This window comes from Hordeum vulgare, chromosome 4H (assembly GCF_904849725.1).
Source record: "Hordeum vulgare subsp. vulgare chromosome 4H, MorexV3_pseudomolecules_assembly, whole genome shotgun sequence".
Taxonomy (NCBI): Eukaryota; Viridiplantae; Streptophyta; class Magnoliopsida; order Poales; family Poaceae; genus Hordeum; species Hordeum vulgare.
Genome location: NC_058521.1, coordinates 53,147,422 through 53,168,529, shown reverse-complemented (window position 1 = coordinate 53,168,529; position 21,108 = coordinate 53,147,422). Strand labels below are relative to the sequence as shown.

General features: G+C 43.9%; 1 pseudogene; it reads right to left on the bottom strand.

The window, feature by feature from the left end:
* Window positions 1–2,908: 2,908 nt before the first annotated feature.
* LOC123450262 lies at window positions 2,909–5,547 on the bottom strand (annotated as a pseudogene).
* Window positions 5,548–21,108: the final 15,561 nt, after the last annotated feature.

Genomic DNA, 21,108 nt, shown 5'->3' with positions numbered 1-21,108 from the left:
ACTTTTCGCCACGAACTTGATCCATACGATGTTGTACGTGACTCTACGGACTCACGTTTCCGCACACACGTCCAGGCGGACATTTTTACCACAGTCATAGTTCCTAAGGGTTTATCTATTCATCTCTATATTGATGTTGAGCATATTCGCACGCACCCGGCGAAATATCCGGGTGCCATTAAGCTTATTGAGGCATCGGGGCTTGCCGCCCCGTTTGCCTTTCATCGCGACTTTAATGCTGCTGCCATTCACCAGTTCTATGCCACATGCTACTTTGGTCCAAACCACATTGTCAGCTGGATCACCTCTGACGTTCGCTTCACAGCTACTTATGATACATTTGTTGCCGCACTTGGTTTCCCCAACTCCGGCTTCAAAATACATAGGGATGATCCTAACCATGCGCATAAGTCCATTGATGCGTGTGGGCATGTTCTCAAACCACTAAGTGAGCTTGATGCGGATGAACGCATGAAGGACCTTAACCAGGTATCCATCTGGCGCTCACCTTATTTCATCATTTTTCAGTGTCTCATCCGCACCATCTATCCCAAGATGGGTGATAAGGGTTCTTGCAGTGGCTATTGTATTGACATCATGTCTCACTTGTTCGAGCACCCCAATGGCAAAATTAATGTGCCTCATTTTCTATGGCATGAGATTCGGCTTGCTAGCTTTCAGTACAAGCGAGCCTTTCCTCTGTCACTCACACACATTGCAAGTGGGTCATTCCCGCTCACATGGCGGATAACTATGCTCCCAAGAAAACCCCCTCATCCTCCACATCCACTCGCCGCACTGCTGCCCGGTCCGCCACCCCCTCATCTAGCTCCGCTCCTCTCGGTCGCATTGCCAAATTCCTTGGCAAGGCACATTCTGCTTTGATGAAGGCCGTCTCTTTCCAGTGTGGCCAAACCCATGATGTGGTTTCTCGCTTAGTCTCCTCCAAGAATGCCCTCAAGGCTCGTCTGAGAGCCTCGGGCGCTCTTGATGTGAGTGATGATGAGGCCACTCCTGCTGCTCCTCCTACTGATTTTGGCTTCCCATCTGGTCCTGAGTGGGCTGGTTTCCTTGACGAGGCTGGTGGCAGTGGCTTGCCTGATGATGGTGATGATGATGCTGATGAGATCTGAGCGTGGTTGGTGCTGTTGGTGTCTCCCTTTTTGGTACTTGGTGCCAAAGGGGGAGTAATGTATCGTAGTTTTTAGTCTTTGGAGGTTTAATGTAATGGATAAACTCATGTATGGCTACTTATGAATGATTGTGATTTGCTATGGATTGCTATGATATCATCATAGACTATTATGTTTTGCGCCGCTACTTCTATGATGATCTATTGTCTTTCTATGATGATCTATTATCTTTACATGTTGATCCATTGGAGCTTCGATATTTTATCATGCATATACTAAGGGGGAGCTCCGTACTAAATATCTCCTAGGCTATAATGTATGTTAAATCTTTTTGATACCTATGTATATGTTGTCATCAACTACCAAAAAGGGGGAGATTGAAAGTGCATGCTATGCCCCTAATCGACTTTTGGTGTTAATGACAACACATACATAGGAAACTAATCCTATTTGTTGAGTGTATCTCAGGATGGCAAGTACTTTAGTAAATTGAGAATTATGTGCCAAAGGTTGTCTGAGAAGATTGGGATTTATATTTCGAGAAGGCTCGGGATTAAGAAAAGATGATGTAGACTATTCTTTTGAGTTTACTGATATTGAGTATAGGGATCCCGCACTATTAAGAGGGGATCACAGATTTTGCGATGAACTTGCTCGTACCACATCTTCACTGTCATACCCAATACCACATATTCTCCACTCTGTTCTTATCTCAAAACAGGTTTATTGCCTTGGACATCCGGCTCCCTCCGGACGTCCGAGGGCCGGACGACCCGCAGGCTTCGGAATTCTGTAGCCCTTCACCAGAAGTTTGTGAGTCATATAACTCGGAAATCCGGCTCCCTCCGGACGTCCGAGGGCCAGACGACCGGCAGGTTTCGGAAATCCGGAGCCCTTCACCAGAAGTTTGTGAGTCGTATAACTCGGAAATCCGGCTCCCTCCGGACGTCCGAGGGCCGGACGACCGGCAGGCTTCGGAAATCCGGAGCCCTTCACCAGAAGTTTGTGAGTCATATAACTCGGAAATCCGGCTCCCTCCGGACATCCGAGGGCCGGACGACCAGCAGGCTTCGGAAATCGGGAGCCCTGCACCAGAAGAACATGAGCTCTATAACTCGGATTTCCGGTCCTCTCCGGACGTCCGACCGCTGTTCATTTCACAGTACTATCAGTCATATCTACAGGCCTCGGACGTCCGACACCTCGCGACCCCCGGACTTCCGGCAACCGTCGGACGTCCGGACCCTGTGTGACTTAAAGTGTCCCCAACGGCTGTTTTTCACTCCCCACTATATATACTCTTCTCCCACCTCGTGAAATAGTGTTCAACACAGCTAGAATACATCCAAGAACACCTTTCCTCTCACTCACTCTTGTCTACACCAAATCCTAGATCCCAAGAGCATTTGTGAGTCCCTTTGAGTGTTGTTCCAATCAAAAGATAGATCGTCTCCCTCTCCTCCTTCCCACCAAAGTGATTTGTGATTTGAGCAAGTTTTGAGCAATCCCCGTGATCTTGTTACTCTTGGAGGTTGGAGACTCCTAGGCAGTAGGAGTCTTCGGAGAGGAATCAAACCATTGTTATTTCCCCCGGAAAGTTTGTGAAGGTTTGGAAGCCACCTCAAGGCTTACCACTAGTGGTTGAGAAACGCCTTCGTGGAGTTATCTCAAAGGGAGAATAGGGTGAGCCTTCGTGGCGTTGGTGTGCCTTCGTGGTAACATCCGCCCCTCTAACGGTGACGTAGCTTCCTTCCATGAATCTCCTCTGATGTCATCTATTTCTTTCTCCTTGCAATCCTAATAACTTTGTCTTTAATTTCCCCAAGTGTGTTCTTCAAAAAAAAAATCAATTGCTCTATCATTAGCTCCCTCGCATCAACAATTGATCTCTGCAAAGCAACACTCAAATTATTTTAGTCCACTATAAGTGTTCATAGTAAAGAGTACTAATATTAGTTTTGTACCTGTGAAAAAGATCGATCCCATGTATCGCCATTCCAATTTTTACAGCAATGAAGAACAAATAATCCACATGAGTTCCTGATACATGTAATTAACAATAAATAATTATGCATCACACACGATGGTTCAACTACATACTCACCCATCTTCTTGTTGAGGCATGTCGTAGGTTTTAATAGGTCATGTGGATACATCCGGATACTGCACAGATCCGGTTGCATTTGCTTCTGCAATATCTGCTCCAATTTCTCTTCTCTAAAAATAGCAATAAAACACAAGAAACTTCCAATAAATAATGTAAACACACGATGGTTCCGCAATGCAAATATGTATTAAAACCTACCAAGTGCTCAACAAGTTTTCTAGTTGTACTGTCAAGTTCTTTTCCCATCAACGAGTCTAGAACCTGGAACTCTTCCTTTTCCTTATGCATAACGACCGTAACCCAATGGGTGTTATCCTTGTTGAGAGCCATATAAGTCTGAATAAAGAAAAAAAAGAAAATATTAACTAGATCAATGCAACATTTTTAATAGTACTGCATTATTTGTATACATTACAACCACAAGAACATACTTTAGGTGCTTTGAAATAGTCGTTGATACACCTATTTACGGGTTCATTAGAATTTGACACTTTTTCATACTCATTACCGTTTACATTCTTATCCTTTCTATATTCAAGCAGCCACGTCACCCTCCAAGTAGGTATTATGTAACGTTCGTCTTTAGCTTCCCCCAACAAAAAAGATGAGTACGCATTCATAACCTGGAAATAATATAGCAAATATAATGATTGTAATTTGTTGTCAAATATAATGTTAAAAATATAAATAACTTACATCGCCGCTTATCCATTGGCGGTTAAGAATCTGACAAGCTCTCTCTGCAGTCAAAGCGTCGGTCACAACATCATTGAAAATTTGTGTAGCTTTATGTTTCTTTGAGCGCTCACATGCGCGTAAAAACATAACACTCGATTTTATTACATCGATGTCAGCACTACTTTTCTTACCATCTACTTTATTAAACAATTCTGCAAATCACAAATTAAAATTAGTAAGCGTAACTCTACAATAAACTTTGTTCTACGAAAACAATATTGATTCATAACAATCTTACTCGCTTTGGCAGAATGTTTTGCACGCTTGATGGGTTTAACAACAACAAAAGGAGACTTTATGGCTCTTGATGTAGTGCGTTTACGTTTGCCAATCCCCTTTTCCACTTGCTCATCTACTCCATTATAATGACCCGATTCGTGTGATGAAATTTCATTTGTATCTAAAGACGTGACCGCCTTCTCATCTGATACCTCAGGTACTTCGATAGGATCACTCCAATCACCCTTGAAACTATTCGGATATTCTGGAGTGCAATAATAAGGTACATTACCTTCGTCATCGTCCTTTTGCTTATTAATTTTACCTTGAGAAGGTGTGCGATAGTTGTCCTTATCAGACTGATAAACAAACTCCTTATGACCAAATGCACCATCATTTATAGATTCATTAATGTCACCATATAGATTCTCTTCTTCTTCCTCCATGTTACCGATTCTATAGAACACACCGGTTTTGTTCATTTTCTCAATCATCCTCTAAAAAAATATTTATTAACAAGAGTTATTTAAGTCAATGAAATACATTATGCACAATAGTAAAATAGTGTTGCGTCGTTACCCGTGCGCATAACTCTGGCAAGCGACCCATTTCCTTGCGTATTTCCTTCAGCTCATGCCAAATGCGGTCCATAACATTACTCGCGGAAGCCTCTGATGTGTTGCTCTCTTTCTTCTTTCCACTAACAGTAGATTTTTTAGTACTTGATTTTTTATTTTTTTCAGCTTGTTCTTGAGAATTTTTTTTCACCCTATACTCATATGTAATATTGTCATCAATCTACAAAAACAATAATTAGAGACCGATAATTATACATCTAATTTAGACAATAAGTCAAACCATGGAAATGTAACATTAAATTTTTTTAGAGAATATGGATTACCATTCCAACACCACGACCATAATCATAGTCGTATTTGTCTCTTTTCTCCGCGACAGGTTCCGTCCAGTTCCTCGTCAAGGGGCTCATAAGTGACAACGGATCATATTTTGGACCTATAATTGGTTGTACTTTCTCCCAATAGGCATATTGAATACACCAAATAATTTAAATAATATATTTCATACTGTGGTTGTACTCACTAACAATACGTGAGTAATAAATCGAATAATACATACCTGCAAAAGGGCAAGGTTTCCATGTGGCCATTCCCTCACACGGCCATCCTCTAGAACCTTTCCAATCTCAGAAAGAAAGAATTTCAAGGTAAACTCGTTCCAGTTGAACTTACTTATCATCCTTTTGTCCTTAACTAAGGCATAATATTCCTTCGGAATATATTCATGGGAGACTGGTGCGATTACTGTTCCCAACAAAACTAGAAACGTCATCCGGACAAAGTCATCATCCGTGTTATCATTCTTCACAATTTTATTGATAAGATCATCAATCATGATCTTACCCTTTTTTGTGTCCACAAAATTAGTTTGTATTCTTTTCATACTTTTTTTTCCTTCTGTTCTAAGAAAACCAACTACATCAACTCCTTGATTTTTCAATCCAAAAATAAATAACACATCATCATGCCCTATTGAAATAAGGCCTTTACTACCAGCTGACTCTTGAACCATGAATTTTTTGTTATGGCGATTGTAGCCTTGGATCAAAAAGTGAAGTAAAAATTCACGCATCTTAACGGACGGCATTTGTAACATGCCTTGCAAATCCGTTTCATAAAACGTAAATTTTTGACTTGCTGAAAGTTTATCAACAAGACTAACCCACTTCTCAACAGAACATGGAATCACACCGTCGATTTCCATCCTTCATAATTTAAACAATTTGTCACGTACGATGCAATTTATTTGATATTTCAATAATAACATGAACATTATAAACATACTTACCCAATTATAATGTCGATGAAGGAAGAACGGACGGACGAACGGTGAAGGCCGCGGCGACGCACTGACGTACGGTCAAGGCCGACGGCGACGGACAGTGAAGGACGACGGGGGACGGACGGTGACGACCGACGGCGGACGGATGGTGACAGTGATGGACGGCGACGCGCGGACGGACGGTGACGGCCACGGTGACGGAGTTGTGATGACGCGGCGTCGGGAGGGATGGAGGGCGGCGAGATCACGTCGGCGTACGGCTAGGCTTCGGGGGAGAGGGGGTGGCGAGATCACGTCGGGTGCAGAGCGAGGCGTTGGGGGCACGTCGGCGGCGAGATCACATCGATGTGGCTAGGGTATGCAACGTCGTTAATCCCGCCGTCGTGGGAAAACAATATGACGACGTCGGGTGTATTTTTTTTCATTTTTTTTCATATGAATATTTGCAAGTCTCCTATATGAAATCTTTCCATATGAATTTGCAAGTCCCCTTCATGAAATTTTTTCATTTTTTCTCACGCTTCACGATGAACTTCACAAGGCGGCACGTCAAATTTTAGAATTTTCCACCAATCCGTCCTTTTTTATGAATTTCCATTCAAAATCCGGCAAAAACAGATGTCGGACGTGACGCAACGTGCGTTTGGTCTCTGATTCCGTCGAAATTTTACGTGGCATCATTGCATGTGCATTCTGAGGTGCCGGCAAAAGTTGGGTGAATTTCATGAATGCATCCATGTACTTCATGTGCAACCCATGGGTGTCGGTATGGACGGAAGGGGTGCTACAACGCCATCTTGCAACTCCCCTTCATGAATTTTTTCATTTTTTCCACGCTTCACGATGAACTTCACAAAGCGGCACGTCAAATTTTAAAATTTTCTGACAATTCGTGCTTTTTTTATGAATTTCCATTCAAAAACCGGCAAAAACAAATGCCGGACGTGACACAACATGCGTTTGGTCTCCAATTTCGTCGAAATTTTGCGTGGCATCATTGCATGTGCATTCTGAGGTGCCGGCAAAAGTTGGGTGAATTTCATGAATGCATCCATGTACTTCATGTGCAACCCATGGGTGTCGGTATGGACGGAAGGGGTGCTACAACGCCATCTTGCAACTCCCCTTCATGAACATTTTTCATTTTTTCACGCTTCACGATGAACTTCACAAGGCGGCACGTCAAATTTTATAATTTTTCACCAATCCGTCCTTTTTTATGAATTTTCATTCAAAAACTGGCAAAAACAGATGCCGCACGTGACGCAACGTGCGTTTGGTCTCTGATTTCGTAGAAATTTTGCGTGGCATCATTGCATGTGCATTCTCACGTGCCGGCAAAAGTTGGGTGAATGTCATGAATGCATCCATGTACTTCATGTGCAACCTATGGGTGTCGGTATGGACGGAAGGGGTGCTACAACGCCATCTTGCAACTCCCCTTCATGAATTTTTTTCATTTTTTTCCACGCTTCACGATGAACTTCACAAGGCGGCACGTCAAATTTTAGAATTTTCCACCAATCCGTGCTTTTTATGAATTTCCATTCAAAAACTGGCAAAAACAGATGCTGGACGTGACGCAATGTGCGTTTGGTCTCTGATTTCGTCAAAATTTTGCGTGGCATCATTGCATGTGCATTCTCAGGTGCCGACAAAAGTTAGGTGAATTTCATGAATGCATCCATGTACTTCATGTGCAACTCATGCGTGTCGGTATGGACGGAAGGGATGCTATAACGCCATCTTGCAACTCCCCTTCATGAAATTTTTTTATTTATTTTCCACGCTTCACGATGAACTTCACAAGGTGGCACGTCAAAATTTAGAATTTTCTAACAATCCCTGCTTTTTTATGAATTTCTATTCAAAAACCGGCAAAAACAGATGCCGGACGTGACACACCGTGCGTTTGGTCCCCGATTTCGTCGAAATTTTGTGTGGCATCATTGCATGTGCATTCTCAGATGCCGGCAAAAGTTGGGTGAATTTCATGAATGAATCCATGTACTTCATGTGCAACCCATGGGTGTCGGTATGGACGGAAGGAGTGCTACAACGCCATATTACAACTACCCTTTATTAAAAAAATTCAATTTTTTCACGCTTCACCATGAACTTCACAAGGCGGCACGTAAAATTTTAGAATTTTCTGACAATCCGTGCTTTTTATGAATTTTATTAAAAAACCGACAAAACAGATGCCCGACGTGACGCAACGTGCGTTTGGTCTCCGATTTCGTCGAAATTTTGCGTGAAATCATTGGATGTCGATTCTCCGATGCCGGCAAAAGTTGAGCAAATATTTTACGTTTTTATATCGTTTAAGAAAAATTATAAGTTATTTATATATTATTTAAGAAAAAAATACTTAATATAATTTCATGAATGTTTATATCGTTTAAGAAATTTTTTACGTCTTAATATAATTTCATGAATGTTTATATCGTTTAAGAAAAAATATAAGTTATTTATTTTTAGTTTTTTTTTTCATTTTTGTAAATTTTATATATTAGATAAATTTTAAATATTTAGTTAACTAATGTAAACTATTTAAATATTTCAAATAAATAATAATAATAATAACAATGTAAACATTGAATTTAGATTCATAATAAACTTAGATAAAATTTTATAATTCCCGATTACATTCGAACATAATTAAAAAAATAAAAATAAAATTTAGTTAAACATTACTAAATTCTAATAAATCCTAATCTAATCGGAGTCCAGGTAGACGACGGCGGGCCCGTCCACCGCGTCGTCGCCGTCCCCGTCGTCGTCGGAGTTGTTGGCGAGGGCGTCCTTGTCGACGTCGTCGTCATCGCCGATGGGTGGCGGGTTTGCCCCCACTGCCGTCGTCGCCTGGATCGCCGCCGCGATCTCCGCCTCTTCCCTCGCTGCGGCGGCCGCCGTCGCCTGAGATGCCCGCATGGCGACGAGTAGCCCCGGTGAGTCGTCGGGGTCGCCGTCCTCGCGGAGGACGAACTGTTCCGGCGGCACTTCGTACTTCGCCGGGACAGCCGGGGCCACCACGGGGGCCGCCGGAGGTGGGTGGGGGATCGCCGCCCGCCGGCGACGCGGGATGCCGCCGACGCCGCCCGCCGCCGCCGCCTGCCGGTAATGCCTGATGACGTCGTTGTAGTTCTTTCCGTCCCAATAGGCGTGCCGGCCGCGGGTGTTGTAGCGGCCGCCGGGATGGACCCGGAGTTGCTCCGGCGTCGCTGGGTTGTCCAGCGTCGGATAGCCGTCCTTGTAAATCCTCCACGGTTTTGCAAGGCGGCACCCCGCGCGGGACGAGGAGGCCGAAGTCGTAGAGCTCCTGCGTCAGAGGCTTGTCGAGGCTCTGGGGCTAGTTGCTCTCCGACGCGCCACCGACGCCGGAGCTGCTGCCGCCGGCGTGATCCATCGCCGGGACGACGGAGAACGGGGGAGGGAGGAAGAGAACGTCGGGACCAGCGGCGGGACGACGAAGAGCGGGGGAGAGAAGGAGAGCAGGGGAGCGACGGGTGTGCCGTCGAGCCGCGGGACGACGGGTATATATAGCGCCGCGACGGGAGGGGAGGCGACGGGGCAGCTGGCCGGCATAACTCCCCCGGAGTGAATGCGCGTCACCTCGAGAGTCGTCGAACCAGCGGGCCAGCGGCGACGGCGTCAGAAACCGACGCGACTGGGCTCTAACGACGGGGCCGCCATTAATGGCGTCGCCTCGGGAGCCGGCGAACCAACGGGCTAACAGCGGCATTGGACGACGGGGCGCTGACGCGGCGATTAATGGCGTCTTCGGGAACCGACGAGACGAGCTGGCGATGGGGGCGCTGACGCAGTGGTTAATGGCGGCGGCTTCGGGAACCGGCGCGAACTGGCGGCGCAGCGCGGGATTAATGGCGGCGGCGTTGGGAACCGACGCGAACTGACGACGCAGCGCGGGATTAATGGCGCGGTCTCGGGAACCGACGGATTGACCGCGGTCAGACCGACGTGAAGATGCCACGTCGCAACGGGTGGACGCGGGTACGACGCGTATTCCGGGGCTCCTGTACGTCGTCGGTTCGTCAGCTGGCGCCCGTCGGGCTAACGCGCGTACGTCGGGACGGGGGAAAAGACCATCCTGTCCTTTGTTACGAAGGGGTATCGTTTAATCTCAGCCGTCCTTGTGTTTAGGGGTTGTGCCGAAGAAGAAGTGTAAAAAAAATTCGTGTTCGTCGTACATTTAACAAGAGATCAGTGTTGGAGAAAAAAGAAAGATCAGGGGCATTCATGGACGGTCCATCTTGCAAGCAAACCTTTGCCTCTTTTCCTCCTTTTCTCGCAGCGATCGGTACCACGCACGCACGAGGCAGCCGGGCCGGTCGCACGCCACGAGTTTACGCGCCGGCCATGCTCCGTGCAGGCATGTGCCCAGCACAGCAGCAGCAGCAGCACAAATCGCCGGTGGATTTCGTCCATCTGCTCCCCTAAAACGTTCCTATCACTGAGCGTCGGCACGCGACGGTGCGGTTGGATACTCCCCGTTCTACTCCCCTGCTGCTGCTGGTGGAGTAGCTTGTAGTTTTGTTCCCCGGTGGTCGGCTGCTGCCGCTACAGCTGCTGCAGCCTGTTGGTGGGTGATCAGATTCAGTCAAGCATGGCCAAGACATTTTTGGCTCGTTAGATTCGTCGCCAATTTGTGTCACTTCTTCGGTCTAGCTTGGATTGAAACTCACTGACCGCAGGATCCCGTAGCCCGTAGGAATATAGCACGTGGTGTATGCTCCCAGTGCTGCGGGTGCTTTTACTTCCTGGGTAACGGTGGAAATGATCGTTCAAATGTTATCCCCATGAGAGCATCTACAACTTGCAAATCCGGTCCACATTTAAACTGGATATGAGGATGCTGGTCAGTCCGAGCGTTTGAGGTCCGTTTGAGACGTCGGTTGGGCTAAAATATTGTGATCGATGAGTGATCGAACGGTTTGTTCGGACATTTAAGACGGATATGAAGGATCTGGTTATAGATAATCTGACTACTGTACTCTTCTATGTATTAGATGATTCCCCACACTATGGCCATTTGGTGCCTCTCCTAGCCTTTTCTTTGAAACATAGGCAAATTTGCCTCATCAATTAATTAAGGAGAAGATAATTATCAAGTTAATTAACAAAAAGATGAGCAAAAATGGCTACAAACATATACACATGCGGACTACTCCTAAAGTATCAAACCCGATGACAACAAAGGCAGCCTGATAGACACTACGAACACGCTGCCACTGCAAACCACCATCACATGGATCATAGCATCGCAAAGGAACCCCCAATGAGACCCCACGACCAAGACATCGGGCACCACCAAACGCCATGACGACTAGCCAAGAGACAGAAGAACATCCATCAAGAAGCCATGAGACTTTCTGTTGCGTGTATGGTGCGAGAAATATGCCCTTTCGAGAGAACCCGGCATTCCCACAACTAATTCATTCTATCGATGTCTTTTTCGTAATTCATTCTATCGACGTTGGGTTCTATACCATTTTTTTGGCAAAACGGGTTTGAATAACCACGAGTCTGCACAATAGGAAAATATTGAAGGGGGGATACAAGACCAATACTTAATTTCTAAGTAATTGAAGAAACATAGGAAACTAGCATCATAATGAAGAATTAGATTAAAATTGTACTAGGACATGCATTGTCAACATCCCTAGCCATCACAAGCCCAGACCATTGCTTTGCCTTACATTTGGCTACATGATCTAAATTGCTATACATATACACCCTCCATTTCAAAATACTTGAAGTTTCGGTTTCTCCTAAGTCAAACATCTTTAAATTTGACTAAGTGTACCAAATTTTTTGCTAACACCTACAACATTGAATATATATAGTATGCACATATGTTCTATAATGAATCTAATAAGACTAATACGTGTTATAAATGCTTGCATATTTTTCTATAAAATTGGTCAAAATTAAAGAGATTTGCCTTAGAAAAAACATAGAACTTCAGGCATTTTGGAACGGACGTGGTATTTCGTTATTCTCTTTTCAACTACTTATTTTTTGGGTTTTTGTAGGATGAAGGAACTGCTGAAACCTCCATGGGTACACATAATTCACGTATATTATAGCCTTACAAATAGCATAACTACTTGACACTTGACAGCAGCCACTTGGATTACTGGTCAAATCAATTCCAATCAGATGACGTGCTACTCCAGTTGTTACATAGAGTTTGGACAATCGTTCCTTCCATGTTGTTCCAATTGGCCTCCACTGGAGATTGATGGACACAACGAAAATGCCATCTCTATTTAAATGGCGCAAATCAAACTGGCATACGTGTTCTCTTTGCCTCCCACTCACAAGTGTTTGTTCCACACTAACAAAATGAATGCCACACATTAACAATTTCGGCACGTCCTAACAAACGCCCTACAATTTAACACTTAGACAGATGGGCGAGATCTACAACGTAGGTGGTTGAGGTTTGTAGTATGTGCTTGCACTTGTGTTAGGAGACCAAGGAGAGCATTCAAGGATCTAATGGTCGCCGTGTCCTGCCATCACAGGTTTATTCTACCCTTGTCAAGCACATGATGTGTGTTTGTGAAGTCTGTGCACTAGTCAAGCAAAACTTTCTTGTCTGCTGCGTTGATGGAATCAGATTCTGGTCAGTGCTGGATTGGGAATGGCGCCGAGAAAATCGTTAAGGTAACCACGTTGGCATTAGGTTCTGATTGCGCCGATTAGCATTGCTATGTTCGTATGGAGGGAACATTTATGATATTTTCGTATTTTGACCAACTTATTGTACATAAAACTACTACAATGTACACCTTACATTCAATTTTCCCTTTGAACTGCTGAGCAAGTAACTAAAGACTAGTGCTATTGCTTAAACACGGCCACAAGGCTCCAACGCACGTAACATATATCTTGTGAAATTGCAGGTCCATAATCAAAGATTTCTCAAATCTTACTAATAATACTACTCAAAAAGTAAGATGCTCTCCGAAAAATGTTTATGTCGTGTTTTTTCTTTTTCTTTTTTGCATACAAGGCAGTATCCGAACAACCCTCTCGAGTGCTCATGGTCGCCGACATCTTTTATGCAACATTTTCCCGTTTTCTCTTTCATTGATACCCTGTCGTATATGTTTCTATCATGTTCAGTGGTGGTCGTCTTGAGATACTTCATCTCTCCCAAATTGATTGAAGTTCTAATCTTGTCCTAAATCAAATCTTTTTTTTTCCATAAAACCCCGCCGACGTACTAATTAAAATAAATTCATAAAATCGTTCGTTAAATCAAATCTTTTCAATTTTGACAAAGTCTACATAAAAATATATCAGCAATTAAGACACCAAATTAGTTTAATTAGACTCATCATAAAACCAAATATATATTCATACTATGTACATATGATTAGGGTTTTCACTTATTAACACATCTTTCTATACAGTTAGTCAAATATGAAGAAGATTTCTTCACAAATAAATATGTACAAGTTTAACTTAGAATAAAATTAAAATTTGGTTAATCTATGATGCTAGTTCATGATACTATGCACTATGAAGGTAGTATCATACAATAGTAACATGTGCATAATACTACTGTATGTTACTCTCCACTATGAGCAGCCTTGGAAAGAAGGGGAAGATCACACATTGCATTAAGAAGGGGATTTTAAAGCCTCTTCTCCAGAAAGAAAGAAAAAGAAGTACCGAAGTCTCCGGAACCAGAACACTTGTCTGCCTAGCACATATACAATTCATTCACAGAGATAATAACCGGGACCATGGATGTGGCTGTGGCAAACAATCGGTGCACACCATTTGCACACACAAAAACGCATAGTATTTCTGCCTAACAGCTGTGCCCTGGCTACGATCCTATCCACACAGAGGGCAAAGAGATCCATAAGAAACACTCATGATCTCATATGGATAAATTAACACCCCCATGCGTATGAGCAGCCAGATTATATAAACAGGCATGGCCGGGACACATCACCGTCGTTGATTAATGCCATGGTTTGGGCCTAATCATGAGGTCCTGGATGGTGCAAGGCAAGAATGATTGGCTTGCATGCGATCCTGGCCGTGCATCCGTGGTGGTCTCCAATCGCAACAGCATGGCCGCTTTTCACAGGCCACAGCCTGTACCGGGTGCACACCTCGCCATGCATGCCTTCCACATAGCTCGTACACAACGTGCCTCTTCGTCGGATCTCGCCAATTATTCGGTGCACAAGGGGAGTAGGGGTAGGGTAGGAGTGTGGCATCAAGATTCTAAGCTCGGATCCCGAGCATCGATCAGTGGTGAGAAATTGGTAGGGGCACATGCACCTACGTTTCATAAAATCGTTTGATGTGGTCTTTTGCTTGAGTAGCTATTGTGGTAACGTCGACATGATGGCAAACGAGAGGATAGTATGTGCTTTGCCTCTAGCGTTCTTCGGTTTTGAAATTAATTCTGTTTTTCTCCCGAAGGTCATTATGACAATTCACATTTTATGCATCCGGCGGAATCAAGCAAGGAAGCGGTCGAGCAAACGCGGACCCCTGCAGGTAGGCCATGTAGGTCGATCTTCTGGTTTTGGGAAAGTTTTGCTTGATTTTTCTTTTTCTCTACCATTTTTCATGTTTTATTGTCTTGCTTATTTTTTTTCTCAATTCATGAATATTTTTTAAATTTATGAATGACTTTTGAAGGTCGGGACCATAATTTAAATTACTGAACATTTTTCAAAATTAAGATGTTTTCTTCAAAATTCTGAACAGTTTCTGAAAATCCGTGAAGAATTTTCCATATTCGTGAACATCTTTGTAATTACAATAAATTAATAAAATCCATTGAAAAATCATGACCATTAAAAAAACCATGAACAAGTATGGAAGTCCCGAACAATCTTAGATTTCATGAATATTCTTTCATATTCATGAACATTTAAAAATGTACAAAACATTGGTGAGAACCCATGAATATATTTTTAAAATGAGACATTTTTTAAAAAATCTTCAACAATTATAGAACTTGTGAACATTTAAAAAATATGAATACATTTTTCCATATTCGTGAAGAATTTTAAATTCACGTATGATTTTAAAGTTTGTCAACACTTTTGAAGAATCATGAAAAAAAATATAAGTGCTGAAAAATCATGGTCTAATCTTTGTTGGATGTATCTGACAATTATGACAAATAAATATTGATTTCCTTGTTCGACTGCTTGGAGATTGTTGTAGAACCTAAGGGCTTCAATATATCTAAAGCCAGGTAGCCCCCTTTGTAGTGTACCTTTGGACTGGCTATACGTAAATCATTTGAAAAATTATTAAGGATAAGTCGATTTCCTCGGCCATTAGATCCTTCGCCTCTAACTGTTCCTCCTCCCACAAATCCAAATTGCAAATTCAGTCAACTTACATAGTGCTATTGTGCCTTTCGAAACACGTGAAGAGAAAATTCAGGTAAAAAAAGTGAACAATAATCATGGTAATTAATCAGATTTTCTTTACCATGGTACTCTATAAAAAACACATTGTTTCGCGAAAAGGCCACAATGGATTTTCCCGAAACTCACACATAATCAGCCTATAATATATACCAATATAAAGATAGCGAGTTGTAGAGATCCAATAAATATCGTCGTTCGACCGTCTTTATCCAACGATTTACATGGCTTCGATGTTTAGCATCAAACGTAAATCGCTTTGAATAGGTAAATCAATCATTTGTCCTCGAGGGTCCAACATTAATCCTGCTTCTCCCCCACCCTCGCCTATGAAATGGATAACCCTTGCTGCAATAGCAGCAGGATTTTAAGGGCTTCTGTTTATAACACTAAAACATGTTTAACATCCTACCCTAATAAAAATCATGCCTAATATCAACATCAATATTAATCAAGTAATTATATCCTACATAAGGTTCTGAATTTTTTTAATGATACATAATATTAGCATGCAATATAATTATTATCTTTCCTAATATTTTTTTAATGGTCATGGGGGGGGGGGAGCTCCCCACCTGAATATATTTCAAAGTGGCCTTAATGCCAAGAGATCGATCCAGTTTATAAGAAAAATCAGATTGAAAACCTAAAAAAGTTGACCCCATTTGTAAGAAAAACCGGATTAAAAACCGTACAAGAGAGAGTAAAAGAAGAGAAATCAAAATGAAGGACGCCCAAGCAAGGTTGTCAGAATCGCGATTCTGAATCGGATCGGAGCTCCGTTGCTAGGATCGTGAATCGTAGAAACATAAATTCTATGAGAAAAATAATAGAATCGGAAGGGCTAGTTTGGATCGTAAGATCGTAAGATTCTAAGACTTGAGTCACGGTTCTGACAACTTTGCGTCCAAGACAAGACCCGTCTAGCTAGCAAACTAATAGGACATCACCACAAGAGCACAAGTAGACCAAGAAAGTTGTCGAGAGATCACAATACCAAGACTTAACAAACAACCTAATACACTACACCGGCGTGCGTACCGAGCACCACATCGCAACAGAGGAGCATCCACAACAACGAGCGGCTAGCACGAACCTTGACTGGGAACTCTGTCATGAAAAATCAGGAACGATTACCAAGTTGGAGAGGCATCTTGCGGCATCATTGAGCAAAGATGAAACGGAACAATGCCAGGAGCACGAAGCTCGCTGCACAACAACGACAACCATGAATGTCTTGAGCAAGCATAGCAACATGGCCGACACCACCGAAGAACACCACCACAGACGAATACGTACCACCGCCGACCTTATCTTGCCTAATATTAACGTGCATTGTGCATACACAATTTCTAGTACCCGGAGTACTACAAGTTTGCACACGGCATCTCTAGAAAATAGTCGAACAATTGACACAACACCGAAGTAGATTTTGGATCACAGTATGGATGGAAAGCAATAGCATGAACATGGAGGTAACTTGTGTGTGTTCACGTAGCCTAAGACGCTCCCTGGATCCCAAATTTCCAATCATTCAGCACACATCTACACACTGAGCACAGCACAGAGAGAGAGAGAGAGAGCCATACTAGGAAGAAAAGAAAAGAAAAGAAAAGAAAAGAAATACTGCTAAAGTGAAGTCACTGTGGCAGAGGGAGAGGCAGGGGTATATAAAGCACCACTCCGCCACTACACCAACACATCAACATCTCGACCTCCTTTTCTTGCTCACCGCCGTCTCCCCGGCTAAACATAACAGGAGAGGAGACCACGACATGAAGAAGCCATCGACGCTTCTCCGATCGCTCTCCACACGCCTCTCCGCGCGGCTCGCGCCGTCGCCGGCGGTGGCTCCGTGGCCGCCGGTGCGCACCGCCTACGACCGCTGGCTGGCGGGCGAGCTCGACGAGCTCCGCGCCGACCCCATCGCCCCGTGCACCAGCGCCGCCTGGCTCGGCCGCGCCATCAGCCTCGCCGTCGCCGCCCAGAGACAGCTCGTCGCGTCGGCGTCGGCGGGTCCGGCGGCTGGCATTGACCGCAAGACCGTCGACGAGTGCGTGGAGGACACGGCGGAGCTGCTTGACGCGTGCGCCGGGCTCAGGAGCCGCCTCGACCTGATCAGGAGCTACGCCTCCTCCATGCGCATCGCGCTGCACTGGCTCGAAGGCCGCGGCGGAGGGCCCGCCGCGCGGCGCCGCGCGGCCGCGGCGTTCGCCGAGTGCGAGGCCGTGGAGCGGCGGTGCGGCGCGGAGCTCGCCAAGTGCGGGTCCAACCTGCGCAAGCTCGGCGAGAGGGCGCTTCACGCCAGGCACCCTTCCGGCACCCGAGCGCAGTGCGAGGAGCCCCTGGCCGGCGCGCGCGCGGCCGCGCTTCTCGCCGTGGGAGCCCTCGGCGTCGCGCTGGCATTCCGGTCGCGCCGTGCCGTTCCCGGCATCGCGCACGCCGGCGGCGGCAAGGGCGGAGCGGCGCCGTGGGAGTGCGCGCTCCAGGAGGTGCAGAAGCACGTCAAGGACGAGTACGAGCGCCGGCGGAAGGAGGGCGTGCCGTGCATGGCAGAGCTCGAGGCCGCGGCCGCCGACGGCCGGACGGTGAAAAGCGCGCTGACCACGGGCGGCCGGCATTTGTCGGAGACCGCGGTTGCTGCGGCGATGAGGAGGTGCGACGAGCTGGAGGAGAAGGTGTCTGTGCTCGAGGAGAGCATCGGCGAGCTGCATAGGGAGCTCGTAAGCGTTAGGATGGTGCTCTTGGAGTGGTCACAGTGTGCAAGAGGACATGAGGTTCTCAGGTTGTGAAGGATCACTGAACAAACACAGAAACCCTCATAGAAAATCCTTGTACATATGGATTTTGAAGTTTTGAGAGATATTATTAATCTCAATCCTGTATCCAAACTGTTGGCTGCTTGAAATCATAAAATGAAAGTAACCTCCCACACTTTCATGGAAACCTTTTTACCGCTTCCTCTATGAACTAATATAAAAGCGTTTAGATTACTAAAATATTGTTTTAAGTGCTTTAATATTAGTTTACAGAGGAAGTACTTGATACTTGAAAGAATGACCATCTTGAATAATGTATTGTAGATTTTTTAATTTGTAAAATTCTCAAAATGCAGGAATAAAGAAAAATAAGATTGCAATGTCACACGCATTTAAATCCTATTTGATTTTCGTATATTTGATTGCATCATGGGAAAAACAAAGGATTCATTTCAAGAGATTTGAGCGGATGATAAGTTTCTTATGGAACGCGGTACAAAGAAATCTTTAGGGGAAAATCATATATGTTTTAATCTTACAAATTAATGACAGACATACGAAAATTATAAGGATTCTAGGTGTTCAAATTCCTATGCAAGTCCTTTAAGTCGAAGGAGCCCTTGAGTTATTCGCAAAAAAAGGAGCCCTTGAGTTATTCGCAAAAAAAGGAGCCCTTGAGTGTGCCTTTTTGTTGTTGTTGTTGCTAATAACCACATTTGCTTTGATTTTTTTTTTTACAAAGCAGGTACATGCACCGTATTGCTTCAGACTTTCATTACCTCACCCTCCTAATATAAGAGCGTTTTTTACACCAGTATAGTATAAAAAACGCTCTTATATTATGAGACGAAGAGAGTACCATTTAGAGATGATAACTATAACTCCTTAGTACATGAGCGACTTGCTTCCGCTTACCTTGTTAGGTTGAATTGACTGAATTGGATTTTATGAAAAATGTAAAAAGTCACACGAAAAACAATTCACACAACGAGCGTCTACATTGTCACAAATCCCCAACGATATATAATGTGCCCAGCAGAGTTCCAAATAAAAGTGCAAATTATATTAGTAATTTTAGAATTTTCATTTGGTATTATTCATGACATAATTTATATTTGTTTTAAATTTTCTTTGTAGAATTAAGTATCAAGAAAGAGGAGAGAATCTGTAGCACAACTGGGTAGGTGTGTGTCGCCGCACCTGCGAGTCCCTGTGAATTTCTGAACAAAGAGAGGGAGAGATGATTTATAAATTTGTGCTCAATATATGCATTGGAATGCATTGGAGTGTTGCTTTGAGAAACACAATCAATACGCTCAAAGGAAAACTTGTTAGCTTTTTTCTCTCAAAAATGATCAGATAAGTTTATTGGAAGTATAAAGTATCTTAAACATAATAAAAATTACATCATCATTTCAAAACCACCAAACGACGACTAATGCCGTTAGAATCAGTCGTCATCACGCCGCTATCGCTGCTCCGTTATCAAAGCCGGCTTTACCTTGTCGATGACAGCCATAATTTTTTTGTACATGTGTCATTAAGGACTAGCTCTTTGAAGCCGCAGTCATCGTCATTAAACCATTGCATAGATCTGAAATATATGACACCAAATCTCGTCACATGATGAAAAATCCTAACTTCATTGTCCCGTTCCGAGGAGACGATAGGAATCTACGACAAAACTTGGTCCATAACGTCAAAGAATAACTTGTTAACTTGACCATATTAGGAACGCAAGAATCTTCTCAATTTTCACCAGGACCGATACATGTTCGAGGAGTGCAACAAATTATTGGTTACCATAGACCGGGTGCGTTGGTGTATATGTCGAACGCATGCATGGCAAGGATGTGCCCTATATAAGTGGCCATGCATGCCGCTGCAATGAGAGACCGCCACGGATGCACGGCCATGATCGGTCGCGTTTCGGCGCCAATCATTCGAGCTGCACATATACAGCATCCATGATTAGACAGAACCATCTACTATTAACCATGCATCCGTGTCTCCGTGATGTGTCCCAAGGATCATGCGCACTCGGATAGAATAGTGTTTGCTATGGTTTCATTAACCTCTTGTGTGGACAGGATCTTAGCAGTAGCCAGACAGAACTCACAGCTGTTTGACAGAAGTTCTATGCAGTTTTGTATAAACGAGCTAAGCTAGCTAGGCTGCATCGATTGTTAGCCACAATCAGATGGTCTCCAGTATTTATTGTGTGAATGAATTCTATATGTGACAGGCAAAACCTGGAAACATCTGTAATTTAAAAAGCAATGTAGGATCATGTGCAATGAGAGGTGGCAAATCTGTGGCTTTGTTTTGCTTCTGCGAGCTGGGAATAGCTAACATGCACCACATGTTTTCATGCGTTGTTTTACTTGCGTATATCCTCAAGCCAATTAGCCTGAAATCCCAGTTAACCCACATGAACCTAATACCCCTGGGTTAACTGAAGTTATGCAGAATCTACTATCCTCGAGCCAATTAGACCGGAAGACAAACAAAATTCTTCATTTTTAGTAGAAAAATAAACAGCGATCTACGTCTGGTTGCAGCCATTACATCTCTCAGCACCTATCATGTGTTCAACATGAGATAATTAATCACACTGGGGGCAAGATGGAGACCACTAGAATTATGGCTGCTCCTTGGTCTCCTAATACAGATGCAAAAAAAAGCCCCAACAACCTTTTTATAGATCTCATTTGGCTCCTAATACGGCATTGTACATTGAACTGGAATCATTAACTTTAGGTGATGCATGTCTGTTTATATGACACCAACACTAAGCGAGTGGGAAACGAGGTGAACACGTATGTCACTAAGTACAACACCCACTATAATAC